The 15,000-nt window shown below is 35.5% G+C and overlaps 1 protein-coding gene across 3 annotated transcripts in view; it reads left to right on the top strand.

The window, feature by feature from the left end:
- LOC144965286 (calcitonin gene-related peptide type 1 receptor-like) overlaps positions 1–15,000 on the top strand; it is a 262,580-nt gene that overhangs the window by 87,493 nt on the left and 160,087 nt on the right. Inside the window, exon 4 of one of the 3 annotated variants that reach the window (XM_078900473.1) lies at positions 7,669–7,802. The exons of the other annotated variants lie outside the window; for them this stretch is intronic. The gene's annotated coding sequence lies outside the window, so the exon portion shown is untranslated. The remainder of the gene's footprint in view (positions 1–7,668; positions 7,803–15,000) is intronic. 3 annotated transcript variants of the gene reach the window in all.

The following is a 15,000-nucleotide window of genomic DNA, read 5'->3' as shown; positions in this document are numbered from 1 at the left end:
TAAAAAAAAACCACAACCCACACGACGGTGACATACTTTTTATAATGGCCCTAGCACGTGCTCATTAACTAATGACCTTCTACTTGCCACCTACTTTATTTTAGTAGCTTGGTGGTATTCAACTTCGAGAATCCCATTCCCCCACCCTCCCTTCCCCCCAACCCCAACCACTTTCTCGCTACAGTCAGTGAGCTTCGTCTTGATTGCTAAAGAAATAATTACAAACCAAGTCCATTATGTTCGTTTGTTTTCAATATTTATATCTAAACACAGATAGACAATCAATTTAATCTTACTGGGATATTGTGAAATGCGTTTAATGCATGATAAGCTGTATTTGATTGGGCTCTGTGTCAGGGGTATCAATTTAAAATATTGGTTTGAAAATTCATGTAGAATCAAATACACAGCATATTCAATGTTACCGAGGACCAACTAAGGAGATAAATTCTTGGACATTTCTTGTCTTCAAAAAAGTATACAATTTATACTACAGGGATCAAAACGGGACGGAAGTCAAATTCTCAGGGGATTTGCCATTATACATGCATTATGTAACGTCAACCCTCAGCCACTACAACTGCCAAGGAACTGAATTAATCTCAATCCGTAATATGTACTTATACACCCATTACATTTCGTAAAGTGTCTTAACCAAGGACACAAACCCAGTCTGAATAAGTCCGACGACTACTGGACGCCAGAAGGAAAGAGAAGAAGAGGAAGTCCCCAAGCAACAAGGAGAACAGTGGGGGACGAGATATGAAAGTGTGGTTGGTGGGGGGCGGGGGCGGGGGGGGGGGGGGGGGGGGAGGAGAACTGGAGCTTCCTAGAGATTATAGCCACTTCGCGAAGTCTCAGGTTTTAGAGCTTTTACCAAGATGGGGGTAATTTAAATCGATCGATATTTGGAGGACGAGTTTTCTGGCCAAATTTTAAAATACTTGTCTTTCCAGAGTTCGGCAGTTATCTGGTTAAATAAACTTAGACTGATGCAAGATTTGTAACTTTAAAAAGTAATTGCATCGTTCTACAATGTCTTCTATTATAGATGTCATAGCAACAATCCTAAAATCAATAAATAGTATAGGCTGCATCGTTTTCCAATAAAATTAGAACTTCATAGGGTTTTTTTTTTTGACCGGTTATCACGCACTTGCAACCAAAATCGGTTCATGCTGACTTATCGTCAGATTTTGGATTAGCATACAATACAATGTAACACTTTAATTTCAAGAGAATACAAATCCCTTTTAGCAACAATAATTGCCAGTTGGCTTGATGAGTGAATTGATTTTATGATACTTTGTATAATTTTGTTGTTATAGACTAAGCAGCTTTTATTTTCATGACTATAGTCTAGTCCGTTCCAAGGGTATATCGCAAATTCCTCCAAAGTTACGAAATGTGATGATGTGAAGTTTTGCACGCGGGCTTAATATTTTAAGTGACATTCAATACGAATTATAAATACCGATAGAGATAGACCAAACAGTTTTCCCACAATGCCGAATCTTTTCATAGTTTGCAATAAAAATGACTCAAACTTTAAAATGTTTAAAGTAATGGCGTGTGTTGAGTCTCTTTCCCGTGGGGGAAAATATTCACAACTAAGTTGTATTCAGTGGAGTAGCTTAGCAAATAATTTTTGGTTGTAAAAAAATGTTGTTTGAAATAGTATTTGACATAATGTAACAATAGATATCATTTAAATATTACTATACTTAACAGTGTTGAAAAAAAGTTCATAGCGTTTAATGTCACAATGTATCTCTTCCCTGGTGGACAACGGGCATGTAATCTATTGGACGACACAAGCAGCCTGTGAGGTGCTTATGATGTAACTACCCCCCCCGCCCCCCACCCCAAAGGGTGGTCCTCCGAATTTTTAAGCCCGTCTTCGATAGGACAAGGAGAAATAAATGCCTTTCACAAAAACAAAATCCCCGACCAACTGTTGATCAACACAACTCATTTAGGTCAGACAAAACTCAGTGGTCACCCATCGAGCAGGGTAAATGTTTACCATTCTTGAATTTTGTTCACTCGGGAAGGGGGGGGGGGGGGGGGGGGGGCTTTGAGTGTGATAATGTGAAATGTCACTGAATCTAAACTTCTTTAACTCCCGATCCCATGTAATTTTTGTACAGTATAATCTTTCAAAGGAACCGCAGTTTTCAGATACAAGAGGCGCATAACCAAACTGACATAATTATTAATTTATCCTTTCTACTCTGAGTTCCTGGTTGTTGGCAAGCTATTCATAATATTGCTATTTGTCTCATGTATTGAAAAATAATTCCGCGCTTCACCTCTCTGGAGAAATTCTTGAAAATTTTCCTCATGTGAGTTTTTTATGAATGTAGAAATCTTAACAGGCAGCTACGCCTCTAATTTTCAACTATTAAAATGTAACAATTGTGTGTCATGTGTGGACAAAGTGTACAATTTGCTGTCATTTTGAACCCAGGATGGCAATGTTAGTGATTAGCGCACATGAATCTCGTAAAAAGTAAACCCCTGGTCAAGCCTGTGGGGAGTTCAGTGATCGTCATCACAACAGAATTCACTGAGTATAATACTGATATTGTAAACCATCCCTTGTTCACTCATCCCAGACCCTTCGTTTTTTATATAGCGTAAAGAAGAAAAATCCCATAGTATGGTTCTGTAACCAATGGAAAAAAATCGGCTTAATGTCACTAACAATTCTAATGTTCGAGCCAATTTTCAATACAATCCATCAGAATGTTGTAAAGATATTCACGTGAACGCGTGCGCACGGGTTGTGGAACGGACTATAATTCATTGATTTGTCTTAAACAAATATAATATACAGTGATACGTATCCCGAAGCATTGTTCAATATATGCTCTAGATCCTATTTTCTTCTTTATCTAGATCAATATCATTTTTAGCTTTGCTTATAATCCGTTCATTTTATTATTATTTTCTCATTTGATTGATAGAATGAAAGAAAACGGCAAGTCGGTGGCAAAGTAACTCGTTTGAATCTGGAGGTCGTAGGTTCGAATCTTGATGGAGACATGAAAATGTTTTTCTTAGGATTGAGAGAACTATCGCAAATATACTTCAAAGGGGAATTGACATCTTTAATAATCTCAGCGCTTGGAAAAAGGCGTTAAACTATACTCTGATCTCTCACACAAATACACGCAAACACAGACGGGGTCCACATTACTCATCATATGCATTTGTAGATTACACCATTGGTAGACTTGATTGGGAAATGGCCAAAAAGATTTATATTCATCAGCGCAATCGTCAATAGGAACATTTTAAACATTTATTTATCTGTGCAGATTAAAATCAATGGGTCTTGTAAATAATCAAGTTATCTCTGGAAAGAGCAATGATTTAAAAGCATTAATATCTGAAGGAAATTGGCGCTCACATTTTATATAGGCACAGACTGTTTTGTTTCTGTCTCTTGGAAACGTATATCAAAGTTTACATGTTGCCAAAATCTAGGTGCCTCCCCAGCACTCTAAACCAAGAAAAAATACTAGGTTTAAAACATAATATTTAATTTGCTTAATTTGTTTGGTTATTGATAACATTTTTACGGTAGTTGAAAAAGAGACAAATAGTAATAATGGAGTATTATTTTTTGGGGGAGAGACCATTTGGGCAATAGGCCAAGAACTTTACGGGCATTATGGCTAAATAGGCCCGCCCATGATTTTTCTGGCAATGTTATAAAGAAGATAAAAAACTCATGTGGTATACGCAAACTGGTACAATTGAAAATGATGATACTTCATCACAAAAAGTATATTCGCGTGATTCGAATCTGGACCAGTCAGGATGAAAGTCTAACACTATCTATGCCACAAAGCTACTTTTTAAAGAGCAGCTTAAAACAATAACATTCTAAACATGTTTTTAATAACTCTTGAATGGCAATTTGTTATTTTAAGATTTTAAATATGGGTTGAAATAGTTAATATTTGTCAATATCAAATTATGAAAGTAAGGAACAGACACCGGTTCAAGATAAAGATCTGAGCAAGTGTGTTCGAGGTCGACTGCTTTTTTTTTCTTGTATTTTTCTGCCTTGCTTTGTCTGGCACCTTTCATAAACACTTGTTCAGATCTTTTATGGTTGTATTTCATTATCAAAGCTATCGAATACAATTTATTGCCCTTTGATTTAAACTTGAGTGACCCTATTTTTGTTTATAGTAATGATTGGACTGGAAAACTATAACTGAACAAAAGCCAATCTCCTGTTTGATGAAATTTTCATCTACGCCCAAATGGATAGAACATCATCTTAACCCGTTAATTGCTGTACCGTGGAAAAATCGTATTTAAAAATTTGGCCAGAAAATGCGCCCACAAATATATCATTCGATTTAAATGACCCTCATCTTCGCATAAACTTTCAAACCAGTTAGCTGGTTAAAAGATGTTTGAGTAATATTGTCGAAATACTCACTTCGTAATTTTTTAGCAGGAAACGAAATCCATTTAATTAGCGTCATCTGCAGAGTACCGATTAACTGCTGGACTCTAGGAAGTCACGAATTAAAATTTTTTCAAAGTAACTCGACCTTCAAATATCAATCGATTTAAATGGTCCTCATCTTGAAAAAAATTCTCGAACCTGGGACATCGTAAAGTGATAGGTTGACAGAAATGCTATGATACACACTTAAACACACATACATCCACATAGACTCATTCACGCAGGAACACAGTCACACACACACAACACACACACACACACGCACACACACACACACATGAGATTAATAAGAAAATAGAACGTAATGTGCTCATGATTAGATGATTTTGTATCCCATTAGTCAATGACGGTTTGTCGGAAAAACCATAAGGAGCTATGTGATAATTAGCAGTATGGGATTTTACAAATCTCTCTCTCTCTCTCTCTCTCTCTCTCTCTCTCTCTCTCTGTCTCTCTGTCTCTCTCTCTCTTTCTCTCTCTCTCTCTCTCTCTCTCTCTCTCTCTCTCTCTCTCTCTATATATATATATATATATATATATATATATATATTGAATCGTGTTGGATACAAATATGGTACGAATAGTGCTCGGCATGTAACAATGGAGCGAAGTATTATTGTAATATTTACCACGATGTTGGAGTCAGTCTACATCGATGTTTCAGGCCTTCCAGCCATCGTCAGGACATTGTGTAACACACAGTCCTGACGATGGCTGGAAGGCCTGAAACATCGATGTAGACTGACTCCAATATCGTGGTAAATATTACAATAATTACAATAATATATACATATATATAGGCCTACGTATGGTTAGTATTATTATATGGCTGCGAAAGCTGGACAATTACAGAAGACATTAGAAAGAAACTGGAGGCAGCAGAAATGTGGTTTCTTAGAAGGATGTTAAGAATCTCATGGACAGAGAAGAAAACTAATGAAGAAGTATTAGAGCAAGCTGAAACTAAAAGGTTATTAATTCGTACAATAAGAAAAAGACAAATGCAATTTTTAGGACACCTAAATCGACATAAATGTATTGAACATCTTGCTCTCACAGGAAAGATAGAAGGTAAAAAGAGTAAAGGTTGACCAAGAAAAACATATTTGAATAGTTTGAACAGCTGGGTGACAAAGAAAGAGAAGAGTAATATTAGTTTTCTGAGGTTATCTGATCAAAGAGATGAATGGCGTATCATGATCACCGATGTCTGGCACAGACTTGGTACTTGAAGAAGAAGATATATGGCATCAGAAAACCGTACATGGCTACAATCAACAGAAGAAACAAACTAATATCTTCATGCAGACATAGAAACAAACACCTTTTATGTAATTACAAAACAACATAATAGCGAAGCAGGAAAAGGACGATAAACACAACAATCTACTTTGACTTCCTGATGAGAGCGAATGCTCGAAACAATATTATAGAAGTTGATCATAATTATACTTGAAATATTGTATAAATAAAAAAGTTGAGCACTATTATTTCATGGTTTTCGTTTTTGTAATGTGTGTATTATATAAAATATATATATATATATATTATATATATATATATATATATATATATATATATATATATATAATATACCTATCTATCTATTAATCTATCCTATCCGTCCATCCCGTTCTCAGTCTATTCAACTATCTATAATCTGTCTTATATTAATTTTAATCATACATAATCGGATGGTCTTCTGAATGGCTATCCTCACTCTTTATCCACAAGGCCAACAGTACAGCTGCTTTCCCCCAAGCCTTCTTTTGCGTCCAATCCCACTATTTCTGTCATACCCAATATCATTATTTGTTATTTATCATTCCTAACCGAAACTTTTGCAAGTGACGTAGCGGCAAATACTTTTTGACAGTTGTCTCCGGTTTAACCCTAATAACCACAAGTACACAAGTACCCTTTTAGAACTTTCTCGAGGAAAACTGACATTGGGTGGGGTAGGTGTATGTGTATACGTGTGTGTGTGTGTGTGTGTGTGTGTGTGTGTGTATGCGTGTGTGTATGTGTGGATTTGTGTGGATGTAATAATCTGTAATGATAATAATAATAATAATGATAATAATAATAATAATAATACATATATAAACATAATATAAGTAAATAAATGTGGTATAGTAAAACTTGGTAATATGTATAGTATAATAATATTGTAAGCATTGGGAATGCTTACATAGTATAGATAGTATGCAGATGACGTCACTCAGGCCATTGTTATTGTTTTTGCCATCCGCGTTTGTGAGTTGTTCTCACTAAACTGTATTAACCAGACTATAAAAGTTCATGGTTACACATAGTTTGTGTGTTGGTCCGTTATACTTCCGGATGGCAATGTTGTGAACTCCTTGGCCAAGCGCATTCTATCTATAAAGGGAACAAGGGACGTTCAAATTATATTAAAGATTTAAATATCTAGTAAAGTATCTATTGATGTCAACATAATATAAGAAAATGAATTTAGTAGAAAGCTAAGAAGTAGATACAGTATGATAATAGTGTTAATTAACTGATTTGTGATAGGTCACTTCATAACGGTGGTACGATGAGATGAGCCCGAATGTGTATGTGTGTATATGTGATAGAGAGAGAGAGAGAGAGAGAGAGAGAGAGAGAGAGAGAGAGATGGAGAGAGAGAGAGAGGGAGAGAGAGAGAGAGAGAGAGAGAGAGAGAGAGAGAGAGTCAATGTGCGTTGTAATATTGAAATAGTGAAAATGGGCGTTTCAAACCCTGGCATTCGCAAAGACACAAAATAATCAATGTGTTTTAAATCATTTTCCATTTCTGTTTATTGGTATTTGTTAAAAAGAAAGAGAAGGTACATAGACCCGTCTAGTAGTAAAAAGAAAATCTATCCCGAAAAATCGGACTCGGTCTGTATACTGATAATAAACGAGTTCTACCATTTCACCATTGAAATAAACCGATAATTTGGGACATTTTACTCTCTTTCGGTCATTAAAACGTTTAAAAAAAGTTTGTTTCCATTTTAACACTTTTAGTACGCCTCTTTTTTTTTTTTTTGACAAGGTCAATTTTTGGTACTGTTCATACCGAAGTCCCACATCATTCATATTCTAACAACTTATACCCGTTTCAATAAATTTCTCTTTTACATTTATAATCAGTCAATTTCTTCTCACTCTTCTTATATCAAAAGGACGGTGTCCTCATTCTACAAATCAACATTGCGTGCATCAGCAGTCGTTGTTAAAGTTCGCCGGGAGTGTCGTCATTTCCTGACTTCAAACGGAGAACAGAAAACCGACATGATGGTGCCAGAGATATGTTCGTGTGAGTTTTCGTGTCTCATTCAATCATATTGGTGCAAATCAAAAGTCAAATTTGTCAGACCGTTTTTTTCTACGATCAAACAAACTACCCCCCCCCCCCCTTCTCCGCGCAACCCCCCCCCCCAAAACAAAGAAAAAAAAACCCAAAACAAAACAAAACAAAACAAAAACAAACAAAACAAACAAACAAGAAAACAAACAAAACAAACAAAACAATCATTATTTATGAATAACGAATAATAAGCAAAATAGCTAGTGACTTTAAAATAATTTTATTTGATGATGATTTCATGTTAATACAAATTATTCCATTCTTTTGACATAGCAGATGTATTGATTTAGAAATAAAATGAAAATCACTTTAGGTTGAGATATCTGATACTGAATTTCTTAGGGAGTGAATGACTTGGATGCAGTATCTCTTTATCCATTCTTCTCCTTCTCCTCTTCCTTATTATATTTATTAACCTGTATCTTATTACTTGTATCTTATTTTTAATTCCTTCGCCAAGACTAATGATTTTCTTTTTCGTCATTTGTGAGCGACTTTGGTTGATAAATGACTCTTTTATCTTCCAATGATATCATGTCAGCAAAGCGACCAGGCAATCAAATCAAATATCTATAATGGATATCGCAAACTGTCTTATCATATAATCGGCAGTAATCAGTGACAGTTGTCAATGACAACACCATTACATAAACCGACATCTATGACAAAAAATGGAACGATTTTGACGTCACTCAGCTCTTTGTTAATGTTTTTAGCCACCCATTTTTATGAATAGTTCTCACTAAATTCTATCTATCAGACTATAAACGTTTATGGCTACAAATAGTTTTGTGTGTGTTGGTACGTTATATCCGGCGGGGGATGTTATGAGTAATTTTATAAAGCGCATAGCATCAACAGTATTTTTTTAAGTCCCGGGTTTGAGAGTTTTCGCTCAGAAAAGTGAGTGGAGCAGGCACTTATGTTGGTAACAACAAGATATGAAGTGAATAGAAAAGTGCCAGAAGACAATAGAGAATAAAAATTTTTTTTTTTTTTTTTTTTTTTTTTTTTTTTTTTTTTTTTTTTTTTTTTTTTTTTTTGCGGCGGTGGTGGGTTTGAACCTGCGACCTTATTGGTACGACAACTCCGCCTGGCAGGTGAGAGCGTGGCTCTACCGTGTGAGCTATCCACGAACACAAAAATATTCGTTTCAAACTCAAAGTCATTACTAGATCCCTCTCTCACCCACTTCTTGAGACCGCCGATTCGTTCGTACACCACCATCGCGAATAATTTTGACCAGCAGTTAAGCTTAATAGCCAATATTCTCAACACAAACATATAACATAGAAACGATTGAGACATTGAGTATGCTCCGGTGTATGGGGTGAATTTTTAATTCAGAAAAGTGAGTGGAGCAGGCACTTATGTTGGTAACAACAAGATATGAAGTGAATAGAAAAGTGCCAGAAGACAATAGAGAATAAAAATTTTTATTCTCTATTGTCTTCTGGCACTTTTCTATTCACTTCATATCTTGTTGTTACCAACATAAGTGCCTGCTCCACTCACTTTTCTGAATTAAAAATTCACCCCATACACCGGAGCATACTCAATGTCTCAATCGTTTCTATGTTATATGTTTGTGTTGAGAATATTGGCTATTAAGCTTAACTGCTGGTCAAAATTATTCGCGATGGTGGTGTACGAACGAATCGGCGGTCTCAAGAAGTGGGTGAGAGAGGGATCTAGTAATGACTTTGAGTTTGAAACGAATATTTTTGTGTTCGTGGATAGCTCACACGGTAGAGCCACGCTCTCACCTGCCAGGCGGAGTTGTCGTACCAATAAGGTCGCAGGTTCAAACCCCACCACCGCCGCGAAAAAATTTTTATTCTCTATTGTCTTCTGGCACTTTTCTATTCACTTCATATCTTGTTGTTACCAACATAAGTGCCTGCTCCACTCACTTTTCTGAATTAAAAATTCACCCCATACACCGGAGCATACTCAATGTCTCAATCGTTTCTATGTTATATGTTTGTGTTGAGAATATTGGCTATTAAGCTTAACTGCTGGTCAAAATTATTCGCGATGGTGGTGTACGAACGAATCGGCGGTCTCAAGAAGTGGGTGAGAGAGGGATCTAGTAATGACTTTGAGTTTGAAACGAATATTTTTGTGTTCGTGGATAGCTCACACGGTAGAGCCACGCTCTCACCTGCCAGGCGGAGTTGTCGTACCAATAAGGTCGCAGGTTCAAACCCCACCACCGCCGCGAAAAAAAAAAATTTTTATTCTCTATTGTCTTCTGGCACTTTTCTATTCACTTCATATCTTAGAGTTTTCGCTAAGATGAGAGTCATCTAAATCGATCGATATTTGAAGGACGAGTTTTCTGGCCATATTTTTAAAGACGAGTTTTTCCAGAGTACGGCAGAATGAACAGGTAGGACAAAATGATAATATGACTTCTGTAAGGCATTTGAATCATATCGGATTGAATGAAATGTAGTTCATTATCATTCATATCGTTATTGTACTGATTCCTTCGATTGCTTCTTAGGTTTTTGCCAATGATTCAATAAATTCTTTAAAAACCATCTTTATATATCCACAATTTTGTTTTCCAAATAATATCCAGAAGTAAAACCCTAAGATACCAAGGTCGATATTCATGCCTGGTTAAATCTTTCTGGGATGATCATGTAATATGGACGTTTATAATTTGTTACGATTGTATCATGCGATGGCTTTTGTAAAAAAGCGATAGATTTATCGAGTTATGGCTCTAGGATCACAAGAGAGTGAGGGTAAACGGAGATGGGGCAGAGATCGCGTTCTTCAAATATCGATCAATTAAAATGATCATGATCTTGTCCAAAACTTTCAAACATGAGACTACAGGAAGGTCTTAGGTTTGAGAGTTTTTGACAAGTTGTGGGTCACTGTTATCAATTGATATTTGAAGTGCGAGTTTTTTGGCTAGATTATTCAAAAGGTGTACCATTGAGGTCTAGCAATAGGAAATAATCAACATTCCAATTTTGGCACAATCAAACAATACCCTATTGTTTGTCTGCTTTTCATTAGTTCTATGGTTGGCGTTTTAGGTGCAGTTTACTCATTATGTATACATCAAATCGATACCTTGACACGTGACACATACATAACCCCCCCCCCCTCCCACACACACACACACACATACACACACACACACATACAATTGCCGCCGTCGGTTTGCTGTCCTTGGCTTTCATATATTATCATGATGTAACAAAGCATTACAATCCGCACGTTTCCGCTATCGGATGCCCCATTTTATTACAAGAAAGAAATGCCAGTGCTTTGGCGCCATGTCAATTGGCAATTCAGATTTTGGACGCGCTCTCCAACCCCACTCCCCTTTTGGACCAAATTCACCACTTTACAAGCCGTACTCTGGAAAAACGTGTTAAATTTTGGCCAGAGAACTCGTATTCAACTATCGATCGATTATAATGACCCCAATCTAGGCAAAAACTCTCAAACTTGACACTTCAATTTATATAAAATACCCAAGAGGTGCTGGTGGTATTGAGAGTTTATTTTTAAAAATCAAAATGAGGGTCGTTTTAATCGGTCAATATTAGAAGGATGAGTTTTCTGGAGATAACTTTTTAAAAATTTCAGTGTGCGGCAGTTTAGCCCATTCATTAACCTCTCCTCCTTTGGCGCGTTCCGTTCACCGTCTTCAAAACATGACCTTTTTTCTTGTTGTGGAATCGAAATTGATGTTTGTAAACATTGTTTTCATATTCATACAATAAGGAAACGTTTTAGGGAACACTAGGCGCTTGATTTTTGTCAAGGTAAGAGTTGTTAGATTCTTGTCAATAATGATGATAATAATAATAATAATAATAATAATAATAATAATAATAATAATAAATAATAATAATAATAATAATAATAATAATAATAATAATTATAATAATAATAATAATGATAATAATAATAATAATAATAATAATAATAATAATAATAATAATAATAATAATAATAATAATAATAATAATAATAATAATAATAATAATAATAATAATAATAATAATAATACGAAGAAGAAGAAGAAGAAGAAGAAGAAGAAGAAGAAGAAGAAGAAGAAGAAGAAGAAGAAGAAGAAGAAGAAGAAGAAGAAGAAGAAGAAGAAGAAGAAGAAGAAGAAGAAGAAGAAGAAGAAAGTAACTTATATAGCGCTCAACTTCCACATAAGGGATCCGCGGCGCTTTACAATATTGTCACTCAAACATTCATTCTTTGACAATTTTGAGAACACATATTATGAAGAAACAAACACACACAGATGCATGCACACAAACTCAGATACATTTACATTCACATACACATTTTTACACCAATATTACTCACTAAAATTAATAACTTATTCTAACGAAAGGCGTTTGAATTGATTTAACTTTTAAAAAAAAAGGAAAAAGTTATGCATACAATTGAAATTTTCAGTCTGGAATAAAATAAACTTAAAATCAAATTTAGATTGACCGCGTATTCTACCAGGGAAACTATTCGTACGCTCCTGAAAAAAAGTTCTGTCTTAGGCCCCGTGTCCACCAAAACAGAATCGAACAGACTAAACGTCGGTAGTCTGTCGTGAAAAATAGGACAGCATTATTTTCTTATACCTGACTACTTAAAGAAAAGCAACCCGTGACCACTGGCACCGATCCGGAACGCTAGGTCTATAGCCCATTTCCGGCAAGACGCTGGGAATAGTTCATGCACTATTTTGGTCGGAACGTGTGATGAGTCATCAGCCATTCCCTTTGTCTGAGATTTATAAGAAACACATTTTTGTGCTTAAATATATATTTTAAAAAATATCATAATCGAACTAAGCACCTCAAAATTAGTCGAACCCACGTGTGTGAACTTATTTTTAATGCGTTTTTACCATATTTCAATTCTATTTGGAATTTATTTTTTATTCAGTCAAGAATGACCTTGTGATACAGTTTTCTTGGAATTTCCCATCCATCCCTTTTGTTTTTTACTGTCATACGCTCTCGTTCATTCATCTTGTTTCTTATTCTACTACTACTACTACTACTACTACTACTACTACTACTACTACTACTACTACCACTACTACTACTACTACTACTACTACTACTACTACTATTACTACTACTACTACTATATACTACTACTACTACTACTACTACTACTACTACTACTACTATACTACTACTACTACTACTACTACTACTACTACCACCACTACTACTACTACTACTACTACTACTACTACTACTAACTACTACCACTACTATACTACTACTACTACTACTACTACTACTACTACTACTACTACTACTACACTACTACTACTACTACTATACTACTACCTACTACTATACTACACTAATACACTACTACTACTACTACTATACACTACTACACTACTACTACTACTACTACTACTACTACTACTACTACTACTACTACTACTACTACTACTACTACTACTACTATACTACTACTACTACTACTACTACTACAATAACTACTACTACTACTACTACTACTACTACTACTACTACTACTACTACTACTACTACTACTGCTGCTGCTGCTACTACTGTATACTATAAATAAATATAAATATTATAAATAAATATTATACTTCTATAAATACTACTTGTACCACCACCACCACGACCACCACCACCACCACCACCATTACAACTACTTCTACCCGACCTACTCCACAAACAAACTGGTCGTTTAATGGTGGTGTCCGTGGCCGTGGAACCGCATCCTTTTATTGTTTTTTTTTTAAAAATAATATAGATAGTTATCACAACAATACACGATTCTACATAGATTAAATTGTAACAGGACATAATGTTTTGATGCGTTAATTTTTCTCACTGATTATGCATTTCTACTACTTATTCAAGATTTAGATATAGATTGTAATTTGCCCCCCAAAAATTAAAGCTATATTTATTTCTTTAACTCGATCAGACCTTGGTTTGAAATATTTCTGGCATAAAGAGGATCATTTTAACCGATTGATATTTAAGGACGAGTTTTCTGGCCTAAATGTTAAATACATGTTTTTTTCCGAGAACGACAGTAGAGTGCCATACGCCAATGATTTTTCTGTCAACAATAATATACTGAATAAGCCAATGTACACATCCTTTGTCATCAACCGGTTACGTATATCGGCTCCTTTTTGTAAATAATCAATTTATATAAAATACCCAAGAGGTGCTGGTGGTAATGGGAGCGGTCTATATTCAGGCTTTCGTCCAACCGAGTCATCGATCGAATGGTATGTTGCTGTCTAAGGATTGGACATCTCTTTAGAAATGTAAACACGCTGCTTTTGTTTAAGAAGGTGTAAACATACAAATAATGTGTCAAGCTGAAAAAAAATGACCAATTGGATTCAATAGTCTGATGTCAAGTCGCCCAGCAACGGCGACCATCGTGGTTCTAAACAAAGAAAATTGGTACTTTTTATCTTCATACTGGCTAGAACTTTTCATATGTCTTGTGATCAGAATGTGTAAAAGTCAAAACATGATCAGATTTGTAATTTTTTTCCCCTCTTCGTCGGATAAATATTTCATAAGGGCGTCCGCCATTTTCCCGATAGTTTAGAGCCAGTTACTAACTTACCATGCGTCATTACGAGGGAAGTGACGTTACGACTGTTGAAGCGTATTGTGATATTGGATAGTTCGAACACTGTGAACACTTTTCACTATGTGAGTCACTTTGAGCACATTCTGCAATGTGACAAATGGCCCCGAGCACACGGAGAGGTAATATAGATCAACCCCAATATAGTACGAATGCGATGACAAAAAAAAAAAAAAAAAACAAAAAAAAAAACCGCAGATAAAATACAACGCTGGTAAAGAAAGACATCTTATAGATAATAGCGTGAACGAGAATATGTTTATGAATAATTCTCACTTAACTGTATTACCAGACTATAAACGTTTAAGGTTACACATAGTTTTGTGTGTTGGTCCGTTATTCTTCCGGGTGGCAATGTTGTGAGCTTTTTAGACAAGCGCACACTGTCTATAGCTATAGATAGAACAAAGATGACGTCACTCTGGTCTTTGTTCTTGTTTTTTGCCATCCGTGTTTATGAGTAATTCTCACTAAGACCAGTGTGACATCA

This window comes from Berghia stephanieae, chromosome 2, assembly GCF_034508935.2.
Source record: "Berghia stephanieae isolate SIO BIC M18660-M18661 chromosome 2, UCSD_Bste_1.3, whole genome shotgun sequence".
NCBI classification, from domain to species: Eukaryota; Metazoa; Mollusca; class Gastropoda; order Nudibranchia; family Aeolidiidae; genus Berghia; species Berghia stephanieae.
Note: the sequence above shows the minus strand (reverse complement) of the source record. Positions and strands in the feature narration are given on the sequence as shown.